General features: G+C 33.2%; 1 long non-coding RNA gene and 2 pseudogenes across 1 annotated transcript; 1 reads left to right on the top strand and 2 right to left on the bottom strand.

Annotated features, from left to right (window-relative positions):
* The first annotated feature begins 2,320 nt into the window (after positions 1-2,320).
* On the top strand, positions 2,321-3,777 carry LOC108468661 (scarecrow-like protein 6; annotated as a pseudogene).
* Positions 3,778-3,783: 6 nt separating this feature from the next.
* On the bottom strand, positions 3,784-4,577 carry LOC108469409 (uncharacterized). The gene is made up of 2 exons (XR_001869085.2): positions 4,399-4,577; positions 3,784-4,098 (listed from the first exon to the last, which is right to left on the bottom strand). It is a non-coding gene; the product is annotated as an uncharacterized LOC108469409 (long non-coding RNA).
* Positions 4,578-16,049: 11,472 nt separating this feature from the next.
* LOC108469404 (vesicle-associated protein 1-2-like) lies at positions 16,050-19,002 on the bottom strand (annotated as a pseudogene).
* Positions 19,003-19,735: the final 733 nt, after the last annotated feature.

The raw sequence follows: 19,735 nt of genomic DNA, 5'->3' as shown, positions 1-19,735 counted from the left end.
CTAACCACACAAAGTCAAAGACATGTCAAACCACAAACTTACTTGATTCAGATATGTAGCGACTTGTTATCTCACCCTCTATATTCCTATCAATTAAAAATACTTATATTATCTTTTTCCCATATCATATATATAATTAGTAAATAGAAATCATGAATGGTGTGTTAATGATAGAGACCATAAATAATATTATAAGGATAGTTTATAAAATTAATTTTTTAATATAACTAGTATACAATTCATTGCTAATTTTATGTATTATTTTTCAGTTTTATGGTATACTCTCATCTTGGTCCGAAATTAAAATGTGGAAGGCTCATTAATAAAGTAATAAAATCAAATCGTTCCCTAAGCAGCATTTTTAACCAGTTAAGTATAAACTATTTTCCTTTGTTTAATTCATATCAGTATATAAAATAGATTATAGATTAAATTAAGTAATAAATATTTATTAAGCTAAATGAAAAAAGAATTGGTGGAAAACAAAGACAATTATATATCTAATTTACATAGAATTATACTAAGGAAAAAACATCTTTTCCCTTGTCTATTTCAAGAAATGCTAGAATCGTCCTTGGAGGGAAATCAAACACCTGCAGATCTTGTTTTTTGGCCAAACCTAGTTTGGCTAAACAATCCGCAACTTGATTATGCTCCCTAGGAATGTATCGCAAGAGCTACTTGTCTTCTTGAGACAAAATGCATTGGATTCGTCTAATCAAAACTGAGTTCGATGCATTGGAAACATTTCATTGAATGGCTTTAACAACCTCCAAACTATTTGATTGAATTATCACCTTATCATAATCTTTACGTTGGATAAGCTTGAGACCTTCCAAAATGTCCAAAAGTTCTGCATAAAAAATCAATCACTTTCTTATATATCAGTTATACCTAAAGACCCAATCCCCATTCTCATCGCACACTACCCCCAAAAGTTGCATTTCCTGAATCCAATTGAACTGCACCGTCAGTATTGATAAGAACCCAATTCCCAATTGTCTGTTCTCCAAAAGAAAATTCGTAGTATCCATTCGGTTCATCACTAAAGGCCGAAAAATATTGTTTGGCTCAGTTATACGGTACTTTGACTATCTCACTCGAGATCCAAGTTCTTCCTTGAAAAATAAAGAGATTACAGTTCTTCCAAATGCACCAAGCAAGTAATCCAAAAAGTTACTCCAATTAGCTCCCCTTTATGAATCTTTGTATTGTCCTGCACATTAGAAAGAGAAAAAATTCGTTAAATGGTTACTTGGAATAACCTGGTTCCTAGTCTTTTAACGCAACACTCCACTGAGTATTAAGTTTAGTGGACTAAACAGAAAAGCTCAAATCAATTTAAACTAGATTTAATAATAATGAAAAATAAACAAAAACAAATAAAATAGAATTAATATAAAAAATTATAAAATCTAATAAAAAACAAAATTTAGTTAAAAAACTATACTAGAATAGTTATAAACATGTTTTGAAAGAAGAAAGTTTTTGTTATCATTTTTTTTCTTTCAAGAAACGCTCGTCTTACGTTAGCTTTGCGTTAGTAGCTTCGTCTAGTTTTATTTTCTTTAATGTTTGGGTTGCATGAGATTTGGGATGTCTTGAGCAAAGAGAAAAGAACTTGACATCAGCGATGAAAGATAAAAAAAAATAGAAGGATGATAAAATTATTGAAAGTTAAATGGAATAGAACATGTAGAGGCAACTTTCAAAGGCGAAAGGGTAACTAAAGCAATTAGAATTATTTAATGGGTCACTTACCTTCACACTTTATGCGAGAGTGTAAAGGGAGCTGTGATTAATTACGAATGAGAGAGGAGTGCAAAATCTGGGCTTTTCAATTAATTCATGGCTAGCAAACCTCATCTTCGCATTTTATTTTATTAATCACAGCTTTTATATCATATAGATTTTTTTACTGAAATTTGATGATCAATCACAGGGTAATAGGGAAAACATATTTCTTTTCTTTTCTTTTTCTTTTTCATTTTCCATGAATAATGTTCATAGGGGAGTACATATGTATATGTTGGAAGGAATACCATATTATTAACTGTAAAATTAGGGCCCAGATTAATTTTTCGATTGGTAACTTTTCTCTTCAATAATGTTTTTCTTAAAATTTAATTTGAAGGTATCAACAAAACTTTTATAAACAAATGAGATACTGGTTATATAAGTTTAACTTGAAAAAGTTCAAATTTGATTTGGTAAGTACTGAGTTGAGTTTTCAAATTTTTAAAGTTTTTTATTTTATATTATTAACTTATGTTATTACCCTTAATATATATTATTAATCTTAATTTTAATTATTGAGTTACAACTTAATATAAAAATTAACAAATCTTTTGCCTACTTCACTCCCTTTGTTGTCTTTGCACAACAACAGCAGTTTCAGTCCCTTGAAGCTTTGGATGAAAAGCCTCAAAATTTTCATTTTAATCCTCAGGTGATGATGAACCAAAATCAAGCTATGTTCATGCCACTTTCACCGCCGCCACCCATGAGACTTAACTCTAGCTCAACTACACCAATTGGAATGGCAAACCTGCAGCTTCAGCAGCCAATAATCGACCAATTAATCCAGGCGGTAAAGCTGATCGAAACCTAGAATCCAGTTCTCGCGCAGGGGATATTGGCGCGGCTCAATCACCAGCTCTTTCCTGTTAGGAACCCCTTTTTAAGGGCTGCTTTCTACTTCAAGGAGGTGTTACAGTTATTCCTTCAGTTGAACACTACCAAACACAACGGCTCTGTCCCCGTACAACGGCTCTGAGACCTCTCCAATCGTTCAATTTGCCAATTTTACTTGTAACCAAGCACTTCTTGAGGTTTTTGAAGGGTGTAGTAGCATTCACATTATTGATTTCGACATTGGGTATGGAGGGCAATGGGCATCTTTGATGCAGGAACTTGTTCGGAGAAATGGTGGTGCTCTTTTGAAAATCACTGTCTTTGCTTCTCTTTCCAGTCATGACGACGAGCTAGAACTCAGTTTCACTCAGGATTATCTTAAGCACTTTGCTAGTGAAATCAACATGGATTTCGATCTCAAAATAATGAGACTCGAGTCCCTGCATTCGGGTTCACGGTTGTTGCCTCGTCACTTACCTGAAAATGAAGCCATTGCAGTTAATCTCTCAATTGGTTCATTTTCTAATTACTCTTCAACACTCCATCTGGTCCTTGGTTTTTTAAAGCAACTGTCACCCAAAATTGTGGTCTGTTTAGACAGAATGGATGCCTCATTTCCTCATCATATAATTCATGCCCACCAATCTTATACCGGCATCCTTGAGTCCCTTGATGCTGTGAATATGAAAAATGCCTTGCAAAAGATTGAAAGGTTGTTGCTTCAACCTGATATCGAGAGGATTGTCTTGGGCAGACATCGGTCCCTGGAAAGAACACCCCCTTCGAGGACAATATTTCTACACTATGGATTCTCTCCATTCAGTTTCAGTAACTTAACGGAGTTTCAAGCCGAGTGTTTTGTACAGCGGACTCCGGTTAGGGGTTTCCATGTGCAGAAAAGGCAGTCTTCACTTGTTCTTTGGCGGCAGGGGAGAGCGCTAATTGCTGCTTCAGCTTGGAGTTGCTGAGTGAGGAGTGAAGTTTCTTTGATATTGGTTCAATCAATTCAACTTTGCTGCCAATGTGCTTCATAACTTGCAACATTTAGTTCAGCCTCTGGTCCATGTACTAACAAAAGCTTAATTTATGCTTTGTTGAATTTTTCATCATGTATGTAAGGCTAAATTTTAACTCGGGCCCAAATCAGAATTCAAACCAAAATAAGCAAATAATTTATAAAGTCCAAATCTTTTAAATAGTCCATTTACAGACCCTGACTTAATTACCTAGACCCAAATAGACCCAAACCCCATTAGAAAAATCCATGCAAATCAAATAACCCAATGCCTAAAAGGCCCAATGGCCCAAAACCTAAGCATAGGTTCAGCCAAACAGAAACCCTAGAGTTTCCCCTTTGCGCCACAGCCAACAACCTTCGTACAGCCTTCAGTGCGCCTCCGTACATCCTCCACACACCACCGCACGTCACGTCGCTACCTCCGTACGCCACAGCTGGCTTTGTACCTGCAAAGCAGACGAAAACACAACAAAACAGAGGCAAAAAAAAAAATACAGGCAGATTTTTGTATTTTTCTTTTCTTTATTTGCTTTCGGCTATAAAAACCAGAAGGGATTGATGTAATTTTTTTTTTGATTTTTGGACACAAAAAAATTAATACGAACGCACCCATACATTTGAAAAAAACATTCAAAAAGGTTAAAGGTGATTCATTCATCGATTCGTAGTTTTTTTCTTTTTGTTTTGTTCATTTATTTTGAATCTATTTGACAAATATAAAAAAGGGAAGAAGAATGTTCGCTTACCTATCGTTCGGTGTCGATCTAGTCGATATTTCCCCCTCTGATCCAAAGGTAAATGGACCCTTAGGGATCCGGTTAGAGCCGCGGCGGAGATGGAGGCATACTCAGCGCCGACAAAGCTCCCAAGGGAGGTTGAGAGAGTTTTAGAAAAGATTTAGGTTTTTTTTTGAAGAAATGATCTGCCAAATGTTTTTTTTAGGACTGATTTTAGTTTTTAAACATCTTTAAAATGACGTCGTTTTAGGCCGTGAGTGTTGGTGGTGAAACGACGTTGTTTCATGGCCTTTGACCCGCGCTTGGACCCTACCCGCAGACTAGATCCGCGCGTTTCCTTGTTGATGGGGTATTTGTGCGTCAAGTCCCTCCGCATTAGCTATTCTTCTAAATCCAGTTTTCTTTTATTTTAATTTGTAACTCATAATTTATTTCAATACTGATTTAGTCCGTGTTTGAGCACTACGTTTTGGAGTTTGGGATAATTTTGTTTTTAATCCCCATGAGTTTGCACGCGTTGTATTTCAGTCCTAAATTAAGCTCCAACGATTTATTTATTTATGGATTATCTTTTGATTTTATCTTTATTTCAATTGAGTCCCTTTCCTTTTAATTTCATGTAAAATTGTTTTATTGTTTATTTTAGATTATTATTCATTTTTATATCATTCATTGTTTTAAATTATTTTATATTATTCATTTTTATTTATTTTTGTTTGTATATTTTTAAAATACTTTATTCATATAATTTACTCATTTTAAAATTCTCTTTTATGTACATTCTTTATTTTAAAGTTTTATATCATGGTTATTTTAAATATTTTTATACATTATTATTGTATATATATATATATATATACATAATTTACATTTAATCATTTTTTATTTTATGTATATTATTTCTTGTAGACACATATATGTACCGTTTTGTATATTACTTATTTCTTTGCTTGCATAAGATTTATTTTAAAATTAATTTATATATTACTATGTTACATATGATTTATTGTGGTTCTTATTCTTATGATTTATTTTATGATTAAATTATTTTAAATACTTTATTTTAGATTCTACTTATTTATTTTGAAGTGTTTCAACATTATTTTCACACTTACATATATACATTTAAATATTTCATATATCGTTCGTTTTAAATTGTTGTATATTGTTGATTCTTAGAACTACTCTCTCACATCAATTGTTTTAAATTTATTCATTATTATTTAGATTCTATTTATTTATTTTTATTTCGCCTTATATTTATTTTCTATTATAGATTATAAATATATTGTTAATATCTCTTAAAATTTGTTAGCATAAATGTTAGTATAGTGTATGATTATTTGTTTTATGGGTCGCATTGTAAATTCATTGCTTTTATATTGCTCATATTCGATTGTTTATGCCTTCCAACCTCATGATCCGTAAATGCTTTGGCAATATGTTTTGACAAGATAATATGTCGTTATTCTCATTCATATTTTTACTATGAGTGGCTACTTAAAAGTTTTAGCTCAATCAATTACCTTTTAATCAGCAGTTCTTTCTATTTTAAAACTACAATGAAAGGGACTGTCCCAAAACAAAAGCAATGTTTGATGCTTGGAAATTCGAGAAATCGTGCCCTAACGTGCTGGGTTTCGATTTTCCTTTTGTCCAAAATAATCAAACATTCCTTTAAAATTTCGTCCGTGTTTTAAAACAAGGCAATGTTCTTTGTTTGGAAATTCGAGAAGTCGTGCCCTAACGTGTTGGGTTTCGGTTTTTCATTGGACCAAATAATCAAATATACTTTTGTAATTTTCAAATGTATGGGCATTTGGAAATCAAGAATTGATCGTGATTTCGAGGGTTTAAAAGATCATGTCCTAACGTGCTGGATGTGATATTGTATTCCTTCCTCGTACGTAACCGACTCCCGAACCCGTTTTCTCAAAATTCGTAGGCCAAAATTGATATTTTAATAAAATATTTTATTAGGTGATCTGATCACACCTAAACAAAAAGAATTAGTGGTGACTCCATATCTTCTTTTAAAGTCGATCCCTATTTTTTCAAAAATAAAAAAAATGATTTCGACAATCTAGATTGGGGTGGATGCAAATAAATGGCATAATGAATAATAATGTTATATGCATGCCACTATCAATATTAGTAATGCTTTGAATTTGCTGCTGTTTGCTTAAATAAGTTGTTTTAATACCTCCCTTAATAAGATCACATGACATGGGTGTTTTACAATTCAACCTCACTAATTAGTTTAATACGACGAGACATAAACTTAAGCGTTCAACATTAGGGTCTCAAATTTCCCAATACAATTAATGTTTGCCTTTATTTAATTTTATGGTATACCCCATAAATTCTTTTCTACAGTTTAATGTTGAAGTCGTAGTGCAGCCAAGGAAGGTGACTGATTTGTCTCAACTCAAATGCTGCAATGTTGGGGACATTGAAACTGAAAAATGTGACAAATCTCTCCCACTAAATAGGGGAGGGACCAGCGACAATGAATGGTCCTGATCGTACGTTAATGCATCGCAAGACTGCCATTGATGATGTCAGTCCAATGATCTATGGACAGAGGGTTTGCCTATGAAGACAGTATGAAGAACATGAAAAAATGTCCAGTTTCAAATCACCTGCAGACTACGCTACTGAAGTGTCTTTATCAACTAATGCATCGATTGAATCCCTGAAAATGATTTTCTAAAAATTATTTTTATATAATTTTTTATGTTTGTTTGGCGACGAATGGAAAAATTAGTTACGGGTAAAGGAAAGTAAGCCTTTTTTTTCTTCTAATTATTCTCTAGAAAAGAACTCCTTTATAAGCGATTTTATATTTATATAAAATTCTTTCAATTAAAATATTATTATATTAATAATAAAATTTTATTTTTATTTTAAAATATTTAAAATTAATAAAATATTATCATTTTGAATATTAAACATACATAATTAATTATCTATATCTAAACATATAATGAATTATTAATATAATTTATTATTTTAATAAATTATTTAATATTTCAATTTTATTTTAATAATAAATTTTAAAAATAATAATTTTAAATAATATTCTTCATATATTATTGAAAAATATTTCAATAGTTAATATTTATTATAATTATAAATATATTAAGAATAAATCTTTTGTAGTATAAAAGTTAAAATATGTCATAGATCTATGTACTCTTCACATATTTGGAATTTAGTGCTGTATTTTTATTTTCAAGAATTTAGTCCTTCTACTTTTTAGATTTGAAAATCAAGTCCAATTGTTAACATTGTAATTTTTTTGTCAATTTTGTTGATGTCACATTTTAAATAAAAATATTCAGTATTCATGTAACTAAAAATGGCATTATAATTAACATGAATTTAACAAACTATTTTTAATAATATTAACAATTGAACCTAAATTTTGATATCTAAAAAGTAGGACTAACTGAAAAATAAAAGTATATAGACTAAATTTCAAATTTACGAAGAGTAAAATGACTTATGACATATTTAAATCTAGAATAAAATATGAATATTTTAATTATATAAATATGAGTATTTGTTTTTTTTATGTGTGTAAAAATTATTTAAAGCCTAAAGCAACTTCTTTACTTAGCAAATGTATCTAAGTTTTGCTCAGTATCATCATGTAAAGGTAGAGACGGATCCTACACAAGAGAATTGGTGTATTGTCTTGCCCAACAAATAGATATTTTTATGGTCTCTATGAAGCTCCATGTCAAGCCTTGAAAAATGAATAGATTTCTATTCTTCCATATGCGCCATGCTATTAACCCAAAGAGAGTAGGCCAGTGACTTCCAATCCATGGCAGCCATTCAAGGTGTTTTAAATTTTCCTCAACCCATTCAGTAATATTTCTTGAAAGGAATTGAGATTGCCAGTTAAGAGGGACAATTCTCAGCCAAACCTCTCTAGTTGTCAGACAGTCTCTAAGAGTGTATAAGATGTCTTCTGTACTGTGTTGACAAACCGGGCAGGATGTGGTATGACTAAGTCCTCTACGTGCTCTTTCTGAATTTGTGAGTAGCCGTTGCTTACAACTAACCATAAGAAGAACCGAATACGGTGAGGGCCTTTATATTTCCAAATTTTCTTCCATCTATCATCTTGGTAATTCCATGAGTTTTTTTGTTAATTCTTTATAAGCATTCTTAATCGAGAATTTCCCGGAAGAGGCAGGTATCCATCTGATTTTATCAGGTCATGCTAAGTGATGTGGATGAGGTACGTCAATGATTTTTTGTATTATTTCTTTTGCTAGGTTTTCTCTAAATGCCTCTAAGTTCTAGACCCCTTCTTCTATTATTAGGTCTTTAAGCTTGCACTCATTTATTGTTCTATTTGGATTCTAGATGTGTCTGGACAGTAGCCCAACTGTAGGAATCCAGTTGTCCTTCCAGCAACAGATTTCCATTCTAGATCCAACCGCCCAGCATAGATTTTCTTTTAATAAGGGCCAAATCTTCCCACTTGCTTTCCATAGTGCAGAATAGTTTCTTTGCTCTACAATTTTTGGTATGGTTTCTTTTATTCTATACTTTTATCATAACACGTACACCTATAAGGCCTTTTGATTGGTAATGAGATTGATGCCTAGTTTCAGTAATAAGGATTTATTTTGGTCTTAAATCGAGTCCAACACAGACACGAGGTTGACATATTGTCCCCCAATCAACAAGAGCTAACTTTCTACCTCTCGTGTTAGACCCCCAAATGAATTGTCTTGCAAGGCATTCGATTTCATCACACACCCCTTTTGGGATTTTTGTAGATTGCATGAAGTAATTTGGAATGGTTAGTAGAACCGATTGTATAAGGGTAAAACGACCTGCCATGGATAATTGCTTTGCATTCTAATTGCATAATTTTGTCCAGACCTTTTCAACTAAAAATTGTACTGTGGATTTGGAAATTCTTTTATGAAGTAAAGGGATTCCTAAGTATTTGCCTAAGTCTTATACTTTCTGGTACCCTAAGATTTTACATATTCTATCACTTAAGTCATCTACTATGCCTTTTGAGAAGAAAATATTGGTTTTTCTTGTATTAACATAGTGTCCTGAGAAATTGCAGAAATGTTCAAGGATATTCTTTAGTAGCATGCCATGCTTGATGTCTGCTTTTGAAAAAAATCACCAAATCATCTGCAAAGAAAAGGTGTGACAAACTTGGTTCATTCCTCGATAACTTAATCGGGAGCCAATCTCTTGAGGCTATAGAAGTTTAGAAACTATGCCCTAGCCATTCCATGCATAATACAAATAAGTAAGGTGATAAAGGGCAACCTTGTCGTATTCCTCTTGCAAGTTTGAATTTTTCAGTGGGAACCCCATTCCATAAGACTTGTATGGTGGCCGTTGTGATAGCTGGCATAATTACTTTTTGAAGATAGTCTGGTATTTTGGAAGCTTGAAGAGATTTTTCAATGAAATCCCAACGAACTTTATCAAAGCTTTTTCTAGATCAATTTTGATTGCTATCCGTTTCTTACTTTTTCCACACATCGAATGAATAACCTCTTGAGCTATGATGATGTTATCGGAAATACTTCTTTTGGCGATGAATTCTGCTTGTTCTTGTGAAATGATGTTAAGAAAAACTTTTTTAAATCTATTGGCTATTACTTTCATTACTAATTTGTATAGGACGTTACAAACACTTATTGGTCTGAATTGTGATATTTCTTCAGGTTGCCCAGTCTTTGGGATTAGGACAAGTAGAGTGTTGTTGAGTTCTTGGTCAATGGGGCGTCCGTTGAATAACTCTTTGACCCAATCACATACTGCTTCTCTTATGATGTTCTATTGATTTTGAAAGAAAAACGTGTGATAGCCATCGTTTCCGGGTGCTTTGAGGGGTGCCATGTCAAAGAGTGCTGATTTGATTTCTTTGTTTGTAACCTCTTTTCCAAGAAAAACAGAGTCATTATGCTCCAAAGAAGGAAAGTGACTAGGAGGAATGTCTCCCACTTTGTTTGGCTTCTCGCCGTATAAATTTTAGAAGTAATTAACAGCTTCTTTTTGTATATCATCTGGATCATAAAGCCAGTCTTTGTTCGAGTTGTGAAATGCAATAATTTTTCTTCTATGCATTGTTCGGTTATGAAAAAAATTTGTATTTCTATCTCTAAGCTTAAGCCAATCGCATTTAGATTTCTGCTTCCACAGCAATTCTTCGTGGTCAAGAACATTTTCCAGTTCCTCTCTAATACTCAGTTCTTTTTGGTTAGGGTGTTTGAATATGATTTTTCAAGCTTTATTTGTACAGAGCTTAAAGCTTTCATTAGGTTTTGTTTGCGGCTCTCAATGTGCCCATAGACATTTTTGTTCTAGTTCTTGAGGCTAGTAGTAAGTTGATCTAAAGTATTGTACATGTCTCCCTTGTAATGCCAATGACTCTTGATTATGTTGGAGAAATCTTGATATTGAGCCCATCCAGCAAGAAACCTAAATGGCCTTTCTTTAGGGAGTTTGAATTCTGAATTAGTGTTAACAAGCAACGACCTATGATCTGATTTGATTCGAGTGAGATGTGTTGGTAAAAATTGTGGAAAATCTTGACACCAAGCTACATTGCCTATCGCTCGATCCAATTTTTCGAAGACTCCTCCTCGTTGCCAAGTAAAGGAGGGTCCTTGAAATCCTAGATCCTGTAGATTTTTAGATTCAACTAATTCACCAAAGTATGGACATCTCTTTCCTAGGACATTACCACAGTTTTTGTCTTCCTCAGAGAGAATGGCGTTAAAATCTCCTATTGCCATCCAAGGAGTATTATCGGATGGTAGAGTTATTTTTAAAGCTTCTCATAGACTTTTTCTTTTGGTACTATTATGGCTTCCATATACGATAGCAATTAGAATGGGTTGCGTTAGCCTCCCATTGTATATTTTAAACAAAATAAATTGGGGGTGATTTTGGATTATTTCAAGGTTGATTATTTCTCTCTAGCCAATCCAAATCCCACCATAAAAAGCCTCTAGCTTCGACTCAATGAGAATGTTGAAAGCCTAATTTGGCAATTATTTCATCATCCTTGCTTCCACTTACTTTAGGTTCTAAAAGACCTACTATGTTTGGTCTAAATTCGATATTATATTCTTTGAATATGCGAGGAAATTTGATACTCGCGCATCCTTGACAGTTCTAGACGAAAAGAGATAAATTGAATTTATAGTTCATCATAATATTAAGAAAGTAATACCGACCTTATTTTTGTTACTGTGTACCGTTTTTGCTTCCTTCTCGTCTGATTCCCTCCTAATTTATTTGGTTGAGCAAACCTTACTTGACCTGTTCCTGTAGTAGTTCAACCATTGTAGTAATTGATTCATTCAATGGGACTTTAGGAGATGCAACTTTAAAGAGGCTCCCTTTATCTCGATTTATTCTTTTTAATTTTTGACCTTTTATATTCCCATTCAATTTTCCTCTAATGGCCGCTGAAGAATTATTTAGTCGATTCCCTTTTTTATTCTTCAATACCAATCGTTCTTCTTTGTTCTCCCCTTTAGGGCTAATATTTTTAAACAAAACCGTTGAGTGCTTTGTTGGATCCAATACCCCACTAGGTGAGATTACGACCTCAAGTAGACTTTCGGCATTAGATCGGTGACTGATTGTGATTCAGGAAGTGATTCTGTTAGTGCTTAATGAATTTTAGTCACGATATTCCTTTCTTGCATTTCGGCCTGTGCTCTGGCCATCATTATGCCCGTGACCAATCTTTCTTTCGATTGTGGTGTCGCCAAGGCAGATTCTATTTGTTTTCTTTCCCAAGCACCGTCTTCTATTAGGTTAGTTTTTCCTTCATTTCTTGTTTCTGTTTCAATTCGTGTCAGGCTTGCTTGGCCTTGATTTGCTAAGGTAAAATCAGTTTCTTTTGGGGAATGTATTGGATCCTTTTCCCCTTATTTTCACATGTTTGCTTGAATTGTTGCGGCCTATTATCTCTTTTCCAGGTTGTTGTTGGACTTGGCCCGTGGATGTACTTTTCCTTGCTGTAAATTCCTGCTTAAGTATCAGTCCCAACTCCTTTTGGGCCTGGTTATTTTCTTTTGGGGGCCTAGTCTCATATAGGCCTATTTCGTCATTTAAGGCTTCTAGTGGTTGAAATCGAGTTGTTCTTGCATCTTCTCTTTACTGGCACCGTTAATCCCCTTCCCTTCTGTCTGTTGTCGCCAGTTCCGCCTTTCAATGAGCATCCATGGGCCGTATGCATTAGAGTTAGTTGCGACATTGTTTTCCCTTTGTTCAGGCTGCTCTCTTGAATCGTTTTTTCTTCTGTTACGTTTTCGCTTGTTCTTTGTTGGTCTGTCACCAGGTTTGGGCAGATTTCCTGGTTGTGTCCATAATGTCCTCAAGAAAAACATACCGTGAGGAGGTATTCATATTCGATTTTCTATAAAACTTTGTTGTTTAGAAGTTGGGATATAAGTGCTTTCCCAAGGTTGACGTAAACTGACATTCTTGCAAATCAACCTTAAACTCATTGTAGGTATTAAAATCCAATTTTGCAACCTTTCCTATCATTCCCCCTATTTCCCACAGTATTTTCTTCTTGTACATGTGTCCAGGCAGTCCTAGTAGACGTATCTAGGCCATGACTATATTGGGGTAAGGCTGCGAAGGGCTAAATTCGATGCTCCAAGGTTGAACAGTTAAATATTGCCCATAAACAATCCAGGGCCCCTGACTTGAAACTTTCTCAAAATCTGTCGAATTCTGAAACTTAGCCAGATAGTAACCATTTTCGATATCCATTAATCTAAACGGTTGATTTGGTTGCCATAGAGAATGAATCTTATTCTGTAGAGTGGCGTATCCAATGTTTCTTCCTAAGAGTTTTATTACCACCGTATATTGCATATTTTTTTACGAGTATTTGATTAACTCGATCAGAGAAATCAATTGTTGAAATGTCGTTAATCGACGATCTCACGATATCTTCATCAAGTAGGTCTAAATCATCATCCTCGTCTTTGGTTATTGTTCCTGTTTGGTCGACAACCCTCGGGCCTGTTCCAAAGAGGCGATCTTTCCAGGATTTGGGTCATCTGGAGACGATACAGTTTCCATAGGGGCATTTGCGACTTCATATTGAGAGTTGGCTTCTCCACCTAATGGTATTTGCCTATTGCTTTGCTCTTTCTCTGCTTGTTCTCGTTCTTTCGATTCCATCAACTTTTATGTTTTATATGAGTATTTGTTTAAATAATGTTTAGCTTTAATTATCATTTACAACTCTAATGTATTAATATGTATTCTTATATATGTAATTTAAATTAAGTTTTATTTATTATTAAGTTTGTATAAAATATTGATTGTTATAAAATATTTTCTTATTTTATAAGAAAATTGTACTATAATATTTTATAACAAATATATTCATGTCGTGTTTGTTTTATAAAGAACAATGTAAAATATAAATTTAAAGACATAAAATAAACTCAATTAAATAATAAAAGATAAAAAATTTAAAATATATGCTTGTTAATTTGTCAAATAATAAAAATATTTTATACATATTCATCCAACTATAAAAAAAAAATTTCGAAAAAATAAGTCATTTGTAAAAATTATTTTCAATGAAAAAATCGGAAACTTTCAAAACGTTATTGCCCCAAATTACCTGAAAGTGGTGAGAGACTGACGCTACACCATTGATCATCATCATAATCTCATCTGACACACCATGGCAAAAATATTTCATCTCCTGATTCGATTAGTTAACCATAACTGTACGGTTATACCTATAATAATTTCCCAAGAAACCAGTCATAAATTTGTTCTATAATATTTTGCATTGATGTAAGGTGAAAAGGAGTTCTTGAATGCACTCTCCAAACGAATCTTTTTAACGTAATTTAGTATTATTGTTGAAGTTAAAAGCTGTTTGAAAATTGAAATAAAAAAAAATCGTCTTTTTAATTGTATTAGAAAGTATTTAGAAGGTAAAAAAAACCCTTTTATTGAACATAGTGTTTATTTTTTTGCTAAGAAAGTGTAATGGCGAACAACTTTTTCATTAAGGAATCGAAGTAAGCAGTTTTGTGTTGAAGAAGGCAGCTCCTAGGAGTACATATCTGGGGATTCATTTGTGATTGTTTGAAGAAGAAAGATAGGAGGAGAATTGCCAGCTTCTGTCTTCTTCCAAGTTCAAAAACATGACTGGATCTGGGTGGGTCACTAACTGGACCCTAATTCTAGTTCATATGATCCCCTTCTTTTCGGAATACAGATGGGTCCCGTATTCAAAGAATTAAGGATTGATATTTTATTTATGAGATGGCATTTTCCATGATGCAATCTTTGATCTCACTCAACTTTAATAGATGCTTGCCCTTGCCCACCATATCTTCTCTCTTTCGTCCGCACTTTTTGGTTTTGCCTTCTATGTTATTCTGCTTAGAAACAACGCCTTCATTGCGTCCCACAAAACACCACATTTAAATATTTCATTGCACGAGTTTCTGCTTTTTTTTACACCAAAACTAAAAAAGTAGGCACTCCTGCTTGGAGTCCCTCCTCTAACTAACACCTTAGAGGTAAGGTGTGTGCTTCAATTTCATCATATATGCATCTCATAACCTCTAAATTTAAAATAAAAAATATTATACTTTCTTTATAACCTTTAAATTTTTTTTCTAGGAACTTATAACAGTATCATATAATCACACCTTAAAGAAATTTAAAATTTCAATAACCATATTAAAAAAAAAAAGTTAATAAATTCTGAGACTAATATGAGTAAAAAAGTTCAAAGACCAAATTGGAAAACTACTACAAGTTCATGGACTAACTACTGCTTTATCCCTCATCTTATTATCATTACCTTGTTTACACATTAATTTCTAGGTGTTTATAGTCTTCACATATTTGAAATTTAGTCTTTGTACTTTTATGTCTAAGAATTTAATCACTCTTCTTTTTAAACTTTAAAATTCAACTCCAATTGTTAACACTGTTAAATTTTTTGTTAAATTTATTGGTGTGACATTTTCAAAGAAACAAATACTCACTTGGTGACAATGTAACTGAAAAAAATTACATAATGAATTTGAATTTTGAAATCTGATAAGTGGATAAACTAAATTCCTAAAAAAAAAAAATACAAAAACTAAATTCCAAATTTGTAAAGAGTATAGGGACCTATGGCAGTTTTTAACCTAATTTCTATTAGTTTTTAGGTAAAAACACCTCTCTATTACCTCTCAACTTTGATAATAGGTAAATTGATACTTTTAAAAGAGATTGGAACAATTTAATCACTGTCAACTTAAAAAATGAACAACTAAAGATAATTAATTAAACTGTTAATATTTTTCATCAATTATACATAACTTTGATTGGTATAGTAACAATTTTATCCTTCGATGCTTATATATTTTGTTTAAATATTGTAGAGTAAATGTATTATTATACCAATAAAAATATGTATAATTAATAAATAAATAAAAACATTTACCTCACTTTAGAAATTACTAGGAATTAAATTGCTCGACAAATTGAGAACCAGACAAATCTTTTACCAATTTTTTACGTAAAAAAGACAAATTCAGGTCGACTCAGCTTGAATCGGTCCAGTATAATTGAAGGGTAAAATGGCACAATTGTGAATTCCAGTTAATTCCTTTCCAATTGAAAGATCAACGCAGGTTAATACAATGAACAACAGTTGCTTCTACCTGTCATATTGGACATGGTTTTCTAGCATACAAACAGACCAGTAGTGAAGTGATACATTCAATAAGAGCTACAACTTAATCAATCGGTCAAATATTTGTATCTTCAAAGTCTCCTACATTTCATTTTTCCGGCCGAAAAGAAAATGGTAATTTTCACCTTCATGTTCTTTTCAAGAGGTATCCCAAAATGACGCTAACTAAGCCAACAAGTATTACATACACGAGTGGAATACCATTGTGAGCTTTTCTGTCTTTGCGTCTTAAGAGTTCCTGCAAATTAAAATTTCAATTTGAGGCTGCAATTAAGCTACTAACATAAACACTGTCGGTCTTGTATCGATAGAATTATCGGCGGCAGTTTCTCTCTACTATTGTTCTAATTTTTTAAATCCCGTTTTCGGGACTGATTTTCATGCTCCATTTCAACGTGAAGACAGTTTTAAGTTATTGATAGCTGGACAGTGGCCATGGATAATTGATAATGCACTATTATATCAGAAATATTAGCAATTGGTCCTCAATGCCTTAACGTTGCGGGTACCAGTTACTTAGTTCAGGACAACAGATATATAATAAATATTCCAAAGTGCCCAGCAAGAAACTCTTAGGAAATTATGAGTAAGTTACCAGTTCTTGCTGAAGGCTTTTATTTTGCTGAATGGCAGCGTTTTTCTCCTCGGCTAGCTTGGAAATGCGAGATCTTGCCTGTAATTAAGACTACTTTTCAGAATAAAAATGCCATGACAAAGCATCAGTCTACTTAAAATGAATAGCTTCAGTGACAAAGGAACATTGCCAGAATTAGCTACCGAGGTGATAGAGCCGCATCAAGTGCATGTGAGAAGTTAACACCAAAGGTTGAATTTTTTGAAAGGCAAATCCAGTAATCTTACTCAAAATGAACAAAATTCTTCTACAAGTTTTTACTGGACTTATTGGCATACATGGGTATGTACAAGCTAGCGTACCCCCAACATCAGAGTCCAGTACCCCAACACAGGGGTATGCCGAGGCACATTCTTTAACTCTCTGACAAGTGATGTTAAATGAACCATGTTTGATGACAAGTGATTTAGGGGGAAAATAGAAAGAAAAAACGAGTCAAGAAAATTTCCACCTCAAGATGCATCGTGCAAGTATGATTACCAGTATCATCAAATGTATTCTTCAACTTTATAATTTGAAAATTAATATACCATTTCCTAGATAATGCTGATTACGAAATGAAACCGCAATCATATGCATTCACTTTACTTCATTGGTTTATATAGAAATTGTTAAATATTCCTTTCAACAGCCGATAAGATTCCAATGGCAAAGCTAACAGTACCAACAAGAGTGAAAGAGAAAGAGAAGTTACATCCGATCAGTTGTGTTGAGGTTCATGCTGCTTGACATGAGCTCTTGGCACCTGCAGGCACAATAATATATAACCACAACAAAACTCATTAACATTGGTTAAGGAGCAGACTGAAAAACACTAAAACCCGATGAATACTCACAGATGTAAATTCTGAAGCGTTCAAGCTACCGTTGTCTGAGACTGAAGCCGTAGATGAAGAGCCTTCCTCGGATCCTTCTTGAACAGGGGAAGGAGGCTGAGGAGGTGCAATATAAACAACCCTCAACTTGCACTCCTCAACATGGTTCCCAGATTCCTTATTAAACTAACACATTCGAAAGCAAACAATTAGAAAACACAAAACCCAATTCTCAAATCTGATACAAAAGAGTAGAGCATAGCAAATACCATCTCAGGAGTTATATCCTTTGCTGCGGTTCCGGGACTAGCAGCCACACTCTGAAGTAAAAATTTATCCTTGCATTGCATATCGGGAGGTGCTTCCTTTTGTGCTTGCATTGTAACTGCTTCGTAAATTAAACATTAGACATGATTAACTAAAATAATGATAGTTAAACTCAAACTCTGTGGCAGAGAGAGAGAGACCAATAACGTTGCCCGTAGAGGCAGGCAGAACAACTCCAGTGTTGGGCCTTACACAGTACTTCTTTGGATTTGTCGTTTTGACCTGCGAAAAGCACAACACATACGTACAAAAAGATTATGTAGAAGATCAAGAATCTAAGTATTGCTAGGTTACAACAAAATCCCAATAAACAACAACAAGGTTTTTATTTATTTATTTATTATTTATTATTATTGTTAAATAAGACTCCTATTTATTATTATTTATTTATTTATTTATTTTGTGTTTACGTTTTGAGGGTTATTTATTTTCGAGTTTTCGTGGTTTAGTCTTAATCTGCATTCATTATAGTAAAATTATCTTTGCCCGTGATTTTTTATCCTCTTTAAAAGGGTTTTTTCACGTTAAATTTATGTGTTCAATTTCTCAATTTATTCCACTATTATCTTATTCGTTGTTTAATCGAGTTGATTCTTAACAATTATATACTATATACTTTGCGTCTTTATTTTACCATAATTACCTTAAAAGCTACATAATTGTCGGCTTGTTGGACAAGTTTAGAGAACAGGAGATCTGCTTTCTCAGTTCAACTAATTCAGGAACAAGCAACAAATGTTAGAATTGGAAACAATTGACAACGCAGAAATGGAAATCTTCGGAAAGGGAAAGTCATTGGAAGATGTTTACAGGGAAATTGGAGCTCTTGAAGGTTGATGCCGAGAAGTTCGCCTGTGCTCATCGTGAGTGGATCGCGAAGATGTTAGTTGGAGTTATTAAATATAGGCCGCTTCCGGCAGTCCTTGAGGGTGGCGGTGGGCTTTCTAGTCCTCCGGCAACGGAGGAAAGAGACGAATGGGAACTAGTGTTTGAGAAAGAGCTTAGAAGCAAGAACGTGGGAGGACAGTGATGTTTGTCAGTCTTAAACTTTCGACTTTCGACTTCCGGTTCCATTTTTTACAATATCATGCGGTTCCATTTAGGGTTATAATTGTCTTTTCGTTATATTGATTATAATGTGGACTTTTTTTTTTTGGTGAAAGAAGGAAAGATACAAAGTAAATAAACTATACTTTCAAACGAGAATTCTCAAATAGATTAAAGCCTAGTCTCTTAGCATGAATTATTCTGGCTAGACTATCAAAAATTAAGTTATATTATCTGGGAGTATGTTGAATTTTTCATTGCTTCATCCTTTTTAGATTTTAATGAATTTTTCTGATTATGATAAAATTAGAGTTTCCTAAAGTATCTTCCATTATCGCATTAAGAGCTTCAATACTATTTGTTTTTATTAGAATCTTCTCAAAACGTCTATCCAAAATAAGGTTTAACCTATCCAAAATCCCCCAAAGCTCTACCTCCGTACAGTTACCCAATTATAATATGGACTTTATGAGTAAATAGGAGGCAAAAATCAACTAAAACTCGAAAAGATATAAAAGTAAAATGGACCAAATTTGGAAAAGCTGGAGTACAAAAAAATGGAATCCAAATTTAAATTTGATACGGTAAATAAAATAAAAATAATGTATTTAAGTATTTTAAAAAAAGAAAAACTTTAAGCAAATAATTAGTACAGTTGTCACGCTTTGAGTTGCGTTGATTATTTTTACTGTTAAATTATGGAGTGAAAATTTAAAAGTTAAAATATATTTTAAATCTCTATACATTCTATGCATTTGGAATATAGTCCCTTATTTT

This window comes from Gossypium arboreum, chromosome 8 (assembly GCF_025698485.1).
Source record: "Gossypium arboreum isolate Shixiya-1 chromosome 8, ASM2569848v2, whole genome shotgun sequence".
In the NCBI taxonomy this organism is placed as follows: Eukaryota; Viridiplantae; Streptophyta; class Magnoliopsida; order Malvales; family Malvaceae; genus Gossypium; species Gossypium arboreum.
Note: the sequence above shows the minus strand (reverse complement) of the source record. Positions and strands in the feature narration are given on the sequence as shown.